Source organism: Manacus vitellinus, unplaced genomic scaffold, assembly GCF_001715985.3.
Source record: "Manacus vitellinus isolate BGI_N305 unplaced genomic scaffold, ASM171598v3 scaffold_11_pilon, whole genome shotgun sequence".
Lineage (NCBI taxonomy): Eukaryota > Metazoa > Chordata > Aves > Passeriformes > Pipridae > Manacus > Manacus vitellinus.
Window position 1 is genome coordinate 15,687,789 of NW_021938895.1, and position 15,096 is coordinate 15,702,884.

The window sequence follows — 15,096 nt, forward strand, 5'->3', positions numbered from 1 at the left end:
GAACTTGAAATCATCATGAGACAAGGCACACGCAAGCATGTTTTCATCAGTTAATTTTCCAGGATATTGGATGAGTCTTCAATCCAATCTTTCATCAGAATTTCTGGCTTGTTTTTAGACAATCTTCAGTCTGAATTCATCTGGAAAATGCTGACTTTGCAGCCTATTAGCATCTTTCCCTTCCTTAAATTTTACCAAGCAGACATGGAATCAGATGAGACATACTTCCATTTTCTCAACACACTAGAGCTTCTGCATGCAATGTCCAATCATCCTCAGTAACAAGTTTATTTCTTCCAAGTTCTGTATGCCCCCTTTCACAAATTCCCCCTATAAAGGATGAGAGACAGTCTAACTATTTCACTTCTGCATTCAAATTCTTCTGATTGATGATAGGTATAATTTTTATAGGCATGAATTACATTTCCATTCCCTTCCTCCAAAAGGAATTAGCAGTATTAATTCCACTCAAGAAGTTCAGTTAGAGATTTCCCTGTAAAAAATTGAGCAGAGGTAGAATTAAGCAAAGAATTTCCTAGATATCTTACCCTTTGTCAGTCTTCAAATTCCTTATCTAGTTTGCCTGGGTGTTTTTACTAAGAGATTCATATGATATTCACCAGTGATCTTACAAATTTTCTAAATGATCATTGTCTGCTTGATGTTGGAAGACTTCACAGGATATTCCGAGTTGGAAGGGACCCACAATGATCATCGAGTCCAGCTCTTACATGAATGGCCCATACAGGGATCAAACCCACAACCTGAGTGTTATTTGCACCATGCTCTAACCAACTAAACTAATCTCAGGGTGTTGTAACATCAAAAATAAATGTATATTTATTCCTAGTGTGAAGAACAACCTTGTAGTCGTCTCTATGCTGTTGACAGAAAATACTGTGCACAATAGTAGACACAGAATCAATATAACATTTTTCCAATGAGTAGAAATCTATCTGAAGATAGTTACTTTATCAGAAATACCACTAAAATTATGGTCAGAGAAAGACATGAGATAAAACCCTCTTGGCATGAAATGTTAAATAGCACATAGGTTTTCCTTTTTTTGCAACTCTAGACCTTCACAGTTTGCTTTTTCCACATTTCCATAAAATAATCCAAATTTTCTCTTTTTCAAGGATGTTTACAGGGTCCACAAGAAAGATTTGCTTTGTGGTGGATAAGACCAACTTTAATTCTGCTGGAAGGACAACTATTCATGATTAGCAGCTCCTGAGTCTGTGTATTTACTATTTATTTTGAAAATTGTCAGCACAGAAGTTTTCTTACAGTTTAGAAAAACATTAATATTAGTATTACTGTGATATAAAAGTAGTAACATCTACAATCTTGCAATGACATCACTTTGGGCATCTCAGGAATTTGTTGTTCTATAGCGATTAAGCACTGCCCTCTTATACTTTTAGAATTTACTTCAGATTTGACTTTGAACACCAAGATCATGTTTCTAATAACCTCAGGCCAGAACTGAAGTGTCTTTCTGTTGATACCACAGATTGTCAGGTTGTGTTTAGAGGCCAAGAAAGAGGAGTCTACAGTTGCAGGAGACCAGGATAAGGTGTTTTTTTGTGGTGGTGATGGTGTTTTTTTCTGCTTAGGTGATGTCTAAAAATATTCAAGAGTCCAGGAGTGATATTCCAGTTTTGCTTGATGAACATTCCACCAAGTACCCTATGGTGGAATAAGCATGCTGGTGTTATAATAGAAGCAGACCAACTTTTTAATCTTTTTGAAAATTCCTTTAATTCTCACTGTGCTAGTCTACTTTTGCAGTGGTGAAAGACATCATATAACTGGGTTTCCACAGTTCCCATTTCCATGTTACAAAACAATGTTTTATAAGACATCTACAAATGAAAAACAGCATTAGTGTCTTAATTTGTATTAGCTGTGTAGTAATCTCCAATGGCCTTCCCAAAGTGCAGCATTGGCAAATATTTTTACAATATTGATGTTGTTTTGCAAAAATATAAACTCCTCATAGAATAATGGTTTGCTTTCTTATTAATACAGGATAAAAATGTAGATAAGTAACTATCAGTGGGACCTTGCAAAAGACATGTATCCTTTACTCTTTCCGAGGAACAAGATGTCATTGAAAACTCACAGACCTTTTCATGTAGACAGCTGGTCTAAATCTGCTCTTTAGGAAGAAGAGGGGTATGAAGAAGTGAATGAGGAAGAATGTTATAAAAGAAAAGGGTGTATCCTTTCAGTTTGTATATTTGAATAAAAAATACAGAGCTATCAAAAGATTTTCCCGCCTTTTCAAATATAGTAACTTTTTCAGTTTCGATCACTCCAGTGGAGGCCACCAGGATGATTAGAGGGATGAAGCACCTCTCCTACCTGAGAGAATCGGTATTCAGCCTGGAGAAGGGAAGGTTTTGGGGAGATCTCACTGCAACCTTCCAGTACCTGAAGGGAGCCTACAAGAAAGCTGTGGAGAGACATTTTACAAGGGCAGGTAGTGACAGGACAAGGGGCAATGGTTTCAAATTCAGAGAGAGTAGGTTTAGGTTAGATATTAGGAAGAAATTCTTGACTGTGAGTATGGTGAGGCACTGGAACAGTTTGCCCAGAGCAGTTGTGAATGCCCCATCCCTGGAAGTGTTCAAGGCCAGGTTGAATGGGGTTCTGAGCAACCTGGTCTAGTGGAAGGTGAGCCCTACCCATAGCAGGGATGTTGAAACTAGATGATCTTTAAGGTCACTTCCAACTGAGACCATTCTATGATTCTATGATTAGCTGCTAAATGTAAAAATCATGCTATTATTTGATTTTATGTGATAGTGTGAATATCCAGCATCCAGTCTTTGAGGAATTCTCAAAATCATTCGATGTTGAACACCGAGAAGTGCTTGCAAGTAGTAGGTGCTATAATACAGACAGTAGCACATTAAAGGTAACAATGAAATTTCCTTTCCTGTGAGTTGATCAGGCAAATATAACTAAAGAAATTGTCAAACTGATTTACTCACATCTGTAGAAATCTTGAACCTAGGTTGACTTTGCATTCTGTCAAAGAAAAGCTGAAAATACACTGCTGATGATAGTATGTAAACCATATTTATTGTATCAGGTCACAGAATCACAGAATGACTGACATGGAATGGACCTCTGCTCCAACTTGCTCAAGCAAGGCCACCCATTGTCCAAGACCATGTTGAAATGACTTTTGAATATCTCTAAGAAGAGAGACTATACAACTTCTCTGGGCAATTTCTTCCAGTGCTCAGTCACCCTCACAGTAAAAAAGTGTTTCATGATGTTCAGAGGGAACCCCTTGTGTTTCAGTTTGTGCCCATTGCCTCGTATTCAAAAGTACCTGTCTTAAAATGGAAGACCGTCCTTAAATAAATATTTTTCTTTTAGATACTCAGGTCTAGCAGAAGCGTCTGAAATCTAAGTGTTGGATATTAAACTTAATATGATGCACAAAGAAAGTTAAGAAAATAAAAATGGGATATATGATGAAAGACTGTGCTGAACAGTGAGTGACCTACACTAAGCCAAAGGGGGACACTGAGACTAAGGTTATGTATTAAATGTCACCCTGTGTGGACTTTATATTCCATTTGCCCTGGAGTCCAAAGCACCATTCTTTCTTCCAAGGAACATCATTGAGCATACACTTTAACCACCCTTTTAAAACAATCACTCTGAATTCATGTTTTCCTTCATATGTAACTGAGAAAAGGCATGCTACTGCTAATTTTCAGCTACTTGCCAACACTTAATTTAAAACTCTACTGAGACTTTATTTTTTTTAGTGCTTTGACAGTAATTTGATGGTTTGTAAAGAGTCAGAGGAGTACTTGAGAGGCTGAGAACTAAGTGGTGTCTAATATTAAATGTTCATGAAATGAAGACAGAGAAAATTCACACACTTGAGAACAACTTTATCCAAAGGCTTGGCTGCTCTGTATGTGAGAACAGCTGATTGTAATCCCAGACAGTGATGCTGACATGCAGCTGACTCCAAGGGATCAGAATGATGAAGCTCTGTATGACAGTAAATGAAACAGTGCTAGCTTCATACCTGCAAACTTGACTGTTTTTTTAGAAAGAACCTGCATATTTTCATCTACATTCCAACTAGCACTTTCCAAAAAGTCAGCACAAATAGGCCAATCTTAAAGAGTGGCAATTTTTAGATATCTAAACCCCAATGGGCTAAATGATGCCTTGAATAACTGGCAATTACATGGGCTACTTGAAGACTACAGCTCTATGTAATTTCTGTGTTAGCTGACAATCCCTGTTCAGATCTAGCCATGCTGTCCCTTCTCTGATTCACTCTTCAGCTTGCCTTCTCTACTGCACTGGTTGTTTGCTCTTTTCCCCATCCTTGTATCCTTAACTCCTCATCTTAATCCTTCTACTCCCATTAGCTTTTTATCCAAGTATGCTCATCTCACTTCCAGTTTGGCTCCAGACTGGGTTTAGCTGGAAGAATCAAGCATGTCATCAAGCCCCAGCAGAGCAATATTGAGTCTAACATAAGCAGACATTTCCTGTAAACCTGATACCTGGGTTATATCCATGATGTAAAGATGACAAATGGCTCATTAAATAATAGACTTCATAAATGCATTATCACTTCAGTGAAATGTTCCATAGCATTTCTGAAAAGGCAATAAGAAGTGAACTGTAGTGCAATTCTCTGATGAGCTTCATAGCCAGAACTAGTTCTAGGTCCATGTAAGATGCTGAAAAAACAAGTTGGCACATGATATCACCACCAGATGTTATATCCATCACCAGAGATATAACTTGATGTATTTCTTGTGGTTGATGGGCTGAAGAGCTAATCAAACCGTTATTCCTCTTTGTGTAAAAGCAGTGATACATCTGTTAGGAATTGCACTAAACCTTTGGGATTTTCAAATGCAGCAATGCTGTTTTGCAGATGTAGCTCATTATACATTGCTAGATAATGAAGATTTAGATTTTGGGGGGTGAAGGGAGAGGAATGTATTCCATATTTTGTTTTCTTAGTATTATAACTAAATTTCTTTATATTATATCCCACTTAGCAAAGGAGAGGCTTGGAAAAGAAACTTTTTATTTGGTTTATTTTTTTTTTTTTGAGAAGTGCCAACTACTTCTCACACTGATCCCTTTACACAGCTCTTGCCATGTAAATGTCACAATATTTCAAAGATGAGATGAACTGACTGTGGTAAAGAGTTGGTCTTACACATTGGCCAGCACACAACAACAATGCAGGAATTTTGTTAGTGATGCAAAAATCATATTTTAATAATTGCCATTCGACCTCTGAAATGCAGAAACAAAGGATAACTTCAAGTCAACTTGATATTCACTTGACAATAGATGCAGATTGTTCTCTTCGAAATTTTATAGTTCCAAAGAAATGCAAAAAAATAATTTCAATGGAATAAATAGGTCTGAAACCTAGTTGTTTGGAAATTCCAATATGTCTTGGAGCTGAGCTGTAGCATGTAAAGGAGAGGAACATTCAGGGTTGTAAAGCCTGCAAACACAGCTGGCCATGGAGTTCTCTCCTTTAGAATATTATTTACCCAACCATATTATTTTTAGGGCAGCAGCTCAGGATGATTGGTGAAGCAACTGGTCTTTACATTTGCTGCTGAAATGTGTGTCTCAGACAAAATTTCTTGTCTCTGACAAATGTTTTTTGCTGTATATACTATGTCCTCTCTATTCCCAGCAGTAGTTAAGAAACACCTTACCTCATTCACCTAACTGTGATGACATTTCAGGTCAATTTGTGAAAATAATTCAGACAAAACCTTGTATATCTTAATGTGAGAAAGCTCTGGTCAGCCTGTGAAGACATTTTAAAAGACATTTTTAAAGTAAAAGTTTTTGCTTGACCACATGAGAAATCCTGGATATGAAAGCATCAGGATAGGGGTTGCCAATATCCAGGTTCTGTAGTTTGGTCTGTAACAGCCCATGACCTCTGCATAAAGGAAGATTCATTATATCTTGTCTTTAAGAAACAATAACTACATAAGAAACAATAACTACGTAAGAGAAGCTCCATCTTGAGTCAACTTGTGAATTTCCTGTAATGGATGGCACCATCTCTGAGGCCATGAGAGCATATATGAGCAGAACAGCAGACAGAGCCCTGCAGCTTAGCAGGGTCTCCTCACGTGTTCCTGATCCCTTCCTGAGGCTTTGCTGCAGCTACAAAGTCACTGTTGGTAGATGAAGTCCAGTCAGCCTGCTCGCAGGCTCAGGGCTGCAGACAGAGAGTTCCTCTTTTCAGCCTAAAAACAGACAGGTGCCTATCTTTCAAAGAAGGGAATGCGGATTGCAAAGGATTTTGCCACATTTCATTACATTGAGAGGAAGCAAAAAGCATGGCTGGTGATATTTGTGGATGTGAAGTAGTTTGCCTGTTAATTTCAAGGGCATTTACAGCAAGCTGAACATCTCTCTGTCTGAATAAAAGCCCGTTTTGTGGGCTGCCATTTGAACTTGGCCACTTTTTTTTCCCAGAGATGTTTTGCTCTTAAACTTCAAGTATGTCTTTTCCCCAGTAAAAGAATTTAGGAACTTGAAACAACCTCATGAATTTCCTCTAACTCCTGCTAAAACTGCCTAGTTTACTACACTGAATTGCACACAGGTTTGAGTTCTCTCTTCAGTTTCTGGTTTACAGGACAGGTCTGAAAATTACATTCATAAATCTTTAATGCACCCCCAAAACAGGACACTGGGCAAGCTACTGTGTGTTGATTTTAAGCCTTGAAAGTCTCATGACATTTTTATTTGCTTCACAGAAAGCAGCAATTGTATGTTTAGCTATTTGTTTTGCAGTTGAAAAAATCAGAAATTTTTTTTTTCTTATTAACCAGACCAGTTTGTGGACACCAGGGAGTCCTTATAAACCAGCTTTTTTCAATATTCTACTTTCTTCCAGATGGCTGAGAAAAATAATGCATCTGTTCCAAATCTCAGGAGACCCACACATTACAGACGTCACTGGAGCCCTAAAACAACTATGTTATGTAAAGCTGGAAATGTTTCAAGAGTTCCCATAATTATTAACTCATATGACATTCACTTGAGAAACATAACAGCTTGGAACAAATTATCTTTTCTAACCTAGCTAACTGCAACTAGATTTTCCTCAGTCTGTATGTAAAGTGGTAAGAAGGGAGCAGGGTAGACAGATGGGTTGAACAGTGTCTTGTGCTGCACCAAAAAGGGACAGAGATGGTTCCCAGCAGCCCAAGATCTATGACCGGGAATGAGGTAATTGGGTTACCAGCCCCAGGTTTTACTCTTCTCTGGTGGTTTGAGCTGTAGTATCCATTGATTTAAATTGTCAGCAATACATGAGGAGAGAGCAAGTTCTAAATAACTCAAAGCAGATCCCTTCTGCCAGAATGAACTCCCTTGCTTACTTTTTTGAAGATATTTATACATGTCTTCATCAGGAAAATCCTCTGTGCAACACACTTCACATTCAAGGACTTTCTGGGAAATCATTATGACCTCATGGTGGAGATTTTAGCTTGTTTCTACCTGGGGCATAGCCAACATCATTTATGTTTCCTGTGACAGGGCATTTTATAAAAGTTTTAAAAGAATTTTCAACAATTTTTTATCCCCACTTAAACAACAGAAAATGTCCCCCCTTAAAGATTCTAGTTTGTTTTATTATGTTTTATTATTTATTATGGTAACCTCATTTTCATATGTTAGGTTTTTTTATTTGTTCATCTTTATAGATGGCAAAGATTAAACATTTTTGTCTCTTCAGAATTGTCAATACTTTTAACTGTCTTGTTATTTTGAGTCATAACACAGTAAAAATAAATGTACCAAAAATTAGGATGTATTAATTTAGTATTATCTAAAAATGTCACCCCTTGTCAAAGACCCAGTACAATACCATAGCTTATCAGTACAATTAAAAAAAACCCTGGGTTTAGGTAGTCTGAATAATGCCTTTCTGACCATGAGGAAAATTTGTCTGTGAGGGGTAGGACCTGAGGGAAATGACAAGATGCATGAAAGAAAGAGAGACAAACAGAGGTTTTACTGTGTAGAAGGACTTAAGTTGTTGATACAACCAAGGCATTTTTATGATTTCTTTTTAAAGATGACTGTCTTAAGTCCCACACCTTGAACTGATGCCAGCCTGTCTCTATTTAGACTGTTTCTTATTTTTGACTTATGCATGTTTCCAGTTTCTGTTTTATTGTAACCTCTTTTAATCGTTTTGTATTTGTTTTCCCTTATTTATAGTGTCCATCAGTTCCCCTCCGATTTTTGGCCAAGAAGTGTGTGGCAAGGGAAAGCAATGATCTTCAGTTTGCCTTTGTACAACTTCCTTAAGGCTCTCCCTTAGCACGTGCGGGAGTAAAAAACAGCCCTTCACTTGGATACCCAAATTGGATACCCAGCCCAGGATGTTATCCTCACATGCCTCATGAGTTATAAGAGATAAAAGATATATTTTCTGGATTTGGAAAGTAAATTGGTACATGCTGTTAATATTCCCTGAAAGTAGAGTTCTTTACCAGATGGACATGTATGAAATTTGAGGGTTACAAGGACCAGTGAGGACAATTTGTCTCTTGTTAGCAACTAACAACAACTACTACAGTGGAGGCTAGTAATGCATGATGCATATTGAGACTGCTGTATTAACTGAATTGTGCATATAGTTCACTGATAGATCATATTTTGGATGGACCAGACCTATTGCAAAGGTACACTTCTGCTCTGAGAGGTCAATCTGTTCATCACATGCAGTGAACATGTGTCCTGGGTGTCTGTCCAGATCATTCCACTTGTGTGGTGGAGCACATGTACAAATATTTCTGCGTGGGAGGTGCCACTCAAAAAATGCCTTGAAAACAGTTTATCTTACCTAGGGCAGAGCAGCCCCTCTGGTCTCAGAAGCTTTGGTAGTTCAGTAACTAGTTGCTGAAATTCTGGAAGTGATATACAGGAAGGAAAAACATATTTTCTCTATGTAACACAATAAATATGTTGATTTTTTTTTCTTCTTTCTTTTTCTTTCTTTTCAAATAATTGAGGAGAGAGTTTTCAAGAGGCAATGGCTGCTGAGAATGATGAACTGAAGAATTTCTAAATTGGTATTTTAAAGCCAATGTTTTCTAGATCAGAGGCATAACATAAATGGTCCCTTTCAGTGTCAGTCATTGCTCTGGTGAGCTGCAGGAAAGAACTCTTCAACCTTTAGAGTGATATTCAAGAAATACTTTTAAGCAATCATGTATTTAGTAGAAAAGACTACTTTGCTAGTTTGAGCATTGTGGGATGCTCAATTAGTTATTTAGACAATTATTACAATCAAGTGTAATATTTATCTGGCTATAAACTGTTCATTATTACAGTTATTAATGTATTTGTTATACTAGTGACATTTTTATATGTTTTGGAGCACAGATATATGGGTTTAGAAACTGTATTTAACATGCACAGTTTTAAATGTTTGGTACAGATTTAATGTTCAAATGTAAAATCATGTTATGAACTTCAATTACTATGCCAGGTGTTCATCTTCCCCAGCTAGTTCCTCCAATTCTCTGCTGAAAATTCATGCTCCAGATCCTCTTCCTTTCCCCCATGTTCCTCAGGGAAGTTTCCTTCCGGCTCTCTGAGATCTCTACAGAAAAAACAACAGCGTTACTTATCTTTAGTATACCAAGCTGATCTTTTATACATTCAAGTATGAGCAGTTCATATTTTTCACTTGTGAAAATTCACATAAGATAATGCTGTGACAACAAACTCAGCTTAATGATCTCTGACAGGAATGCTACAGAGATATTATGCTGGTGGTAATAGGTATTTCTGCCCTGGAGTAAGGAAATCCCACTTATGCCTGGCAGTGGCTTGGATGCACCTCTAAAGATGACTGATGTTGGGTGCTGAGCAAAATGAGCCATGGGACTTTGTTCAGAGGATATCCAATTAGGAACCCTGAAAGAGGAGAGATTAGTCTAAGGAAGCCTTGGCAGCAGCAGGGAAATATTAATTACAGGCTGAAAATTACCTCTGTACCTCAAGCCTGATCATAAAATTCCAGTCTTGTGCCAGCTCTTTATTTTTTATCCCCTTTGTGATACTTGGATCTTTGTTTGCATACTTAAAGTTATAACGACCGTGTCCATTACTGCTCGGAGGCTGCAGAGATCATGCCTTTGCTCTAGTCAGAAAGGATCTGTTTTTCTCATAGCATTTTTTCCCACTTGTCCTCAGAGCAACTGATTGTTCCTGTGGTTACCATAGGGACTAGAAAGACATTCAGCATATTCTTACACAGTGTTTTTGCAGGCTGCATGAGCCTGCACAATTCCAGTAGCATAACAATATGTTATCTTTATTTATTTAAGATTTTATCTCCTCTTTGAAGGAAATACATATTATGAATTCTGGGCAACTTCACAAGAAGCAACAAGCAACACTAACCATCTCATTAGCTCTTTTTTTCTTTTTCCATTTCTTCTTTCTGTTTTGTTTTGTTTGTGTTTTTTTTAAAGAAACTTAAAATAAAAAAAGGGAGAAAAAAAGTCAGTTCAGTCCTCTTAAAAATCTCTGATCCAAAAGCAGAGATTGCCCTTAAACCAAGAGAATCATAGTTACTTTTGTCTTACTGTCTTAGACCTACAAGACATACAGATATAATCAAGATTAGAGAAAGTTAACATAAAAGCTATTTCATTTGTGTTCTGGGAGTAATAGAATAAAAATGACCTCTTTGTTAATATTCATTAGATCAAAGCTGCATTATGCAGGAATGTTGTATTTATGTTTTAAACTTGGATTTTACTTAGCAATGGCTTTAGGCCCAAGTTTTGGTGATAAAATTAGATACTGAAAGTCTGATTAAACCTGTCATGAAAAAAAATACTTGACTCATGGTTCATATTTATTTCTGCCCTATTTTCCTGCAAAAAATTAGTTTTTTCAAAAGTACCCTGGTGGAATATTGTCCTGTTTATTTTTTCAGTGCACCTAATTATTTACATGTCAAGTGATTTGGGATGTTTCGGTGCTAAAGCAGATATGCAAAGCACTTTAAACTGTCCTTCCGTTGGCCTACAAAATTTCAAGGAACTAAAATCACTCAGCAGTTTAGAGACTCTTACCCTATCTTTAAAACAGTGCCCTCTTTAATTGAAAGTGTGTTGTAAAATTGTTCTCTGACTCAGGCAGTAAAGCCTCTTTCTCTAGCACTGGGATATTTTCTTAAATGTTTTCCTTACATTTACTGGGCTTTGGTGTTGTAATAAATGGTATCCTTTTCCTTATTGGAAATAAAGAGAAATTGAAAAAGCTCCAGAATATTCTAGTCCAAACTTGTCCCTTTCTCTTCTTATATAAATAACTGTACGTCTCAAATCAGAAATTCTTTGAAGCTGACCTTCCCTGGGCTTTCTTTGTAAAGCTGACCCTGCTTTTCTTCTACTGTGAAGGGACTTAAAGGCTGCTTGTCAGATGGTCCAGCCAAGAGAGAAAAAGGAAGGCTTCATTTCTGGGCATGGGTCAGAAAAGTACATGGGTCAGAAATCTCCTGTTTACAAAAAATTTCCCCTAAGAAAGAAATGTTTTCTTAAAGCCACTTGCAAAGGCATGTATCTGTCTAAAATGCACTGAACATCCAGATTTCCCCATGCTGTCTCCAGGTTAATGAACTTTACCTCTGCCCTGCAGAGCTATGCTATACCCCAGCTACCATAGTCTTTCCTGCTTCTCTTCTCCTTTTAAATCTTACAGCATATTTTGCCCCTGGATTGGAATATGCAGCATGTGTTTGTGTGGAGAACACTCAGCAGGAACCAAGTTGTGTGCTTAATCTGATAAACCCTCACATCCCTGACTCCATGAGCTGTTCACACTATGAGGTTACGTGAGAATTCATGCATACTTGGATGTGATGGGCTTCTAAAAATACGCACTCCAATGTACATGCACACTGACAGCAGAAATGCCAGACATTCCTCACTGCTCCAGGCTTTTCTACTGAATGTCTGTGCATACGAAAAAGAAACCAGTTGGAGGAATGAAACCACCTCCCATAAGGCAGCACTGTAAGACAGGATTTAGCAGTTTCTTTGCTAATTGTTCATAGATTCTTTGTTTCAAATAATTGGCAGCAGTAGCCCAAAGTACTGCAGGTCTCGTCCTGCCCTTGGCTATTCTGTCAATTTGACTAACTGTGAAAAAATTAAAGGGAGGGCTGCAGTCAAGGAAAATTTGTTATTGAATCAAAAGTGGATCTGCTTCCCTGCCAGACTTTCCGTGGACAAAAGGGTATTTGTTTTCCCTTTGGTACCCACCGTGGCATGGCTTTCATTAGAAAGTTAGCAGGCCAAGGTTACAGCTGTACGGAATTGCCAGCCAGCTTTTGCAGCCAAATGGTCTCAAGCAATCCATGAGAGCACAGCTGTCTCATAGTACAATGAGGTGAGGAGCACATGATGAATAGCTAAGTCTGTGTCTGTGGGGGAACTGGGGAAGGAGAACAGATCACTGAGGCTATTGCAGAATGCAAGTAATACAAATTATTTGGAGCATTTGCTGTCAGTGAAATGAGTTACGCATCTGATAGTGCCTGAAAGAACAGATGGATTGAACCTAGTATGTCACATTCAGCTCATCTAATCTGTAGCCAAGAAGGGTGGGGAAACATTTGAATTCCCAGCTTCAACATCATTACTTTGCTTATGGTTTCCAGTAAGATCCCAAAGCTGGAAGAGCCTGTTTCCCATTTGAGATGCAGCCAAGATTCTCAAAAGCAACAATTCTCAGGAGATTTTATGAGATTTTTTTCAAAAACCACATAACTATTAAAAAACATTTTGGCACAGTTGGTTCTGCCACCAACCCAAACTGTAATTCTGGTAAACTTAAACCTTCAAGTTTAAACAAAGACCAAAAATCTTTCCTGCAGTCCATATTTATTAACAAATACATCTTGTGTTTTGGTGTTGGTAGAAATGTCTATATTTGAATTCAATAGTAGTGAACAAATCGCAGAATCACAGAAGCACAGAACATGCTTTGTTGGAAGGGACCCACAAGGATCGTTGAATCCAACCCTTAGCCCTGCACAGGACTATCCCCCAGAGTCACACCACGTGCCTGAGAGTATCATCCAAACTCTTCTTGAACTCTGTCAGGCTTGGTGATAAATCATTGTATTTATTAAATTTTTGTCTGTCTTCTGTAGGCCTTTAAAGTGCTATGTAGAATCAATTAGTGTTAAATACAGCTATCCTTAAAATCATCTCTTTATGTGGTGTAAAGACTTTTTTGTACAAATACAAGCTGATGCACAGTATAGAGGAAAAAAGGTTACAAGATTGGACAGTCCTCAGTGTTTGGCAGTAGCTCCACATTTCCTCAGAGCCTTCTGCTACCAAAAGCCTAGCTCATAAGGGTGAGCTAAGCAGTAGTGATGGAGAAACTGGCTGCATGGGCCCTGCTCCTGATACACATGTATGGGAGAAATAAATCATAGTGGCCACATGTCATTAGTATGAATCAACACCAGAAATGGCCTTGTGCCTTTCTCTTCTCCTTGTTCTCTTTGCTACTGCTAAAGGCAGAAAAGATTAAGTCATGCCAAGTTTTCTTCCCTCAGCCTTATCTGGATTACCAGTCCTGGTTCCTTCAACATTTATGGGCCATGTTTTTAAGACCTTCAGTCATTCTTGTTGCTTGTCTGGACTGACCCACATTCTTCTTAATCTGCACTGCCCAAAAATGGGCACAGTGCTCTCCCTGAGGTCATGCTACTGACAAGTAGAATGAAAGAGTTACTTCACGTGTTTTGCAGACAAAGTTATTGTTTATCCATCTCAGTATGGTATGATCTATTTTTTTGTAGCAGTTTAGCATTGAATCATTTTCAACTCGTGACTCACCATAGTTCAGACCCTTTTCTGTAGTACCAGAGATCACAATTATTCGTCCTGTCATTATACAGCTGATCGCTCTTATGTGCAGAACTTGACATTCATTCCTGCTGAATGTATTCATTGTATTCTTCCCCAGATGGTTTCTCTAAAATTGCTCAGTGATTCCATTGTAAGCTTTTTTTTTAGAACCACTCTCGTTAGCAGTAGGTGGCTAAAGCCACTGTCACTGATGCCTCATTACCACAGGTAATGTTTGCAGTGCCACTTCTGTCACTCTGCATTAGGATAGCCCAGACACTGATGGCACAAAAGACACCTCCACGCTTGGGGTTAGTTATCTACAGGCATTTTAAGTGCTTAAACTTCCACTGCAGGCAGTTAAAATATGGTTCAGTGTGATTTATGAGTATTTGAGGATTACTTGCTTAATCAACCATCAAAACAGTGGTTCCCGAGTGCCATCTGAAATGCCCCAGGCTGGTTCAGACATCCAGAGTAGAATGACAGAGATTGTACAGGAACTTTGGAATATCTGGGCCCTACTGGATGGCAGCAAGATGTCAAAAAAGGAGATCCTAGGACCTTTCAAATGGCACCGGATCCCTCTGATAGATTGAATCAACCCCTACACAATTAATAGAGGATTGATCTGCAGAGGTCCCTTTCAACCCTAACTATTCTGTGATTCTGTCATGGTCAGTGAAAGGAGGCAACAGCCACAAGTTGTAGCAAGAGTAATTCCAGATTTATTGTGACAGTGGTTAAGCATTGGAGGAGGCTGCCTAGAGAGTCTACAGGGTCTTCATGCTTGAAACACTTGAAACAACTTGACAAGGCCCTGAACAACCTGACCTGGCTTGGTAGCTGGTCCTGAGGCAGGAGTTGGACTAGATAGCCTCCAGAGATACCTACCAACGAAAATGTTATGACCCTAAACCACATGCAATGTTATTTTGTAATTTCTTTACTATTGTTTTACATCATGTTTAATTAGGCAATAGAGGGAGAAGAAAAAAGAGAAGGGTAGGAAGTAATTGAAGCTATTTGGTTTCTTTAGTTCGGAAAAAAAAAAGTCCACGGCAATAACAGCCCATGGTCATTTAGTTAATTCAACACCATTAATTCAAATTAATAACATTTTCTTATCAAACTTCTTTATCACATTTAT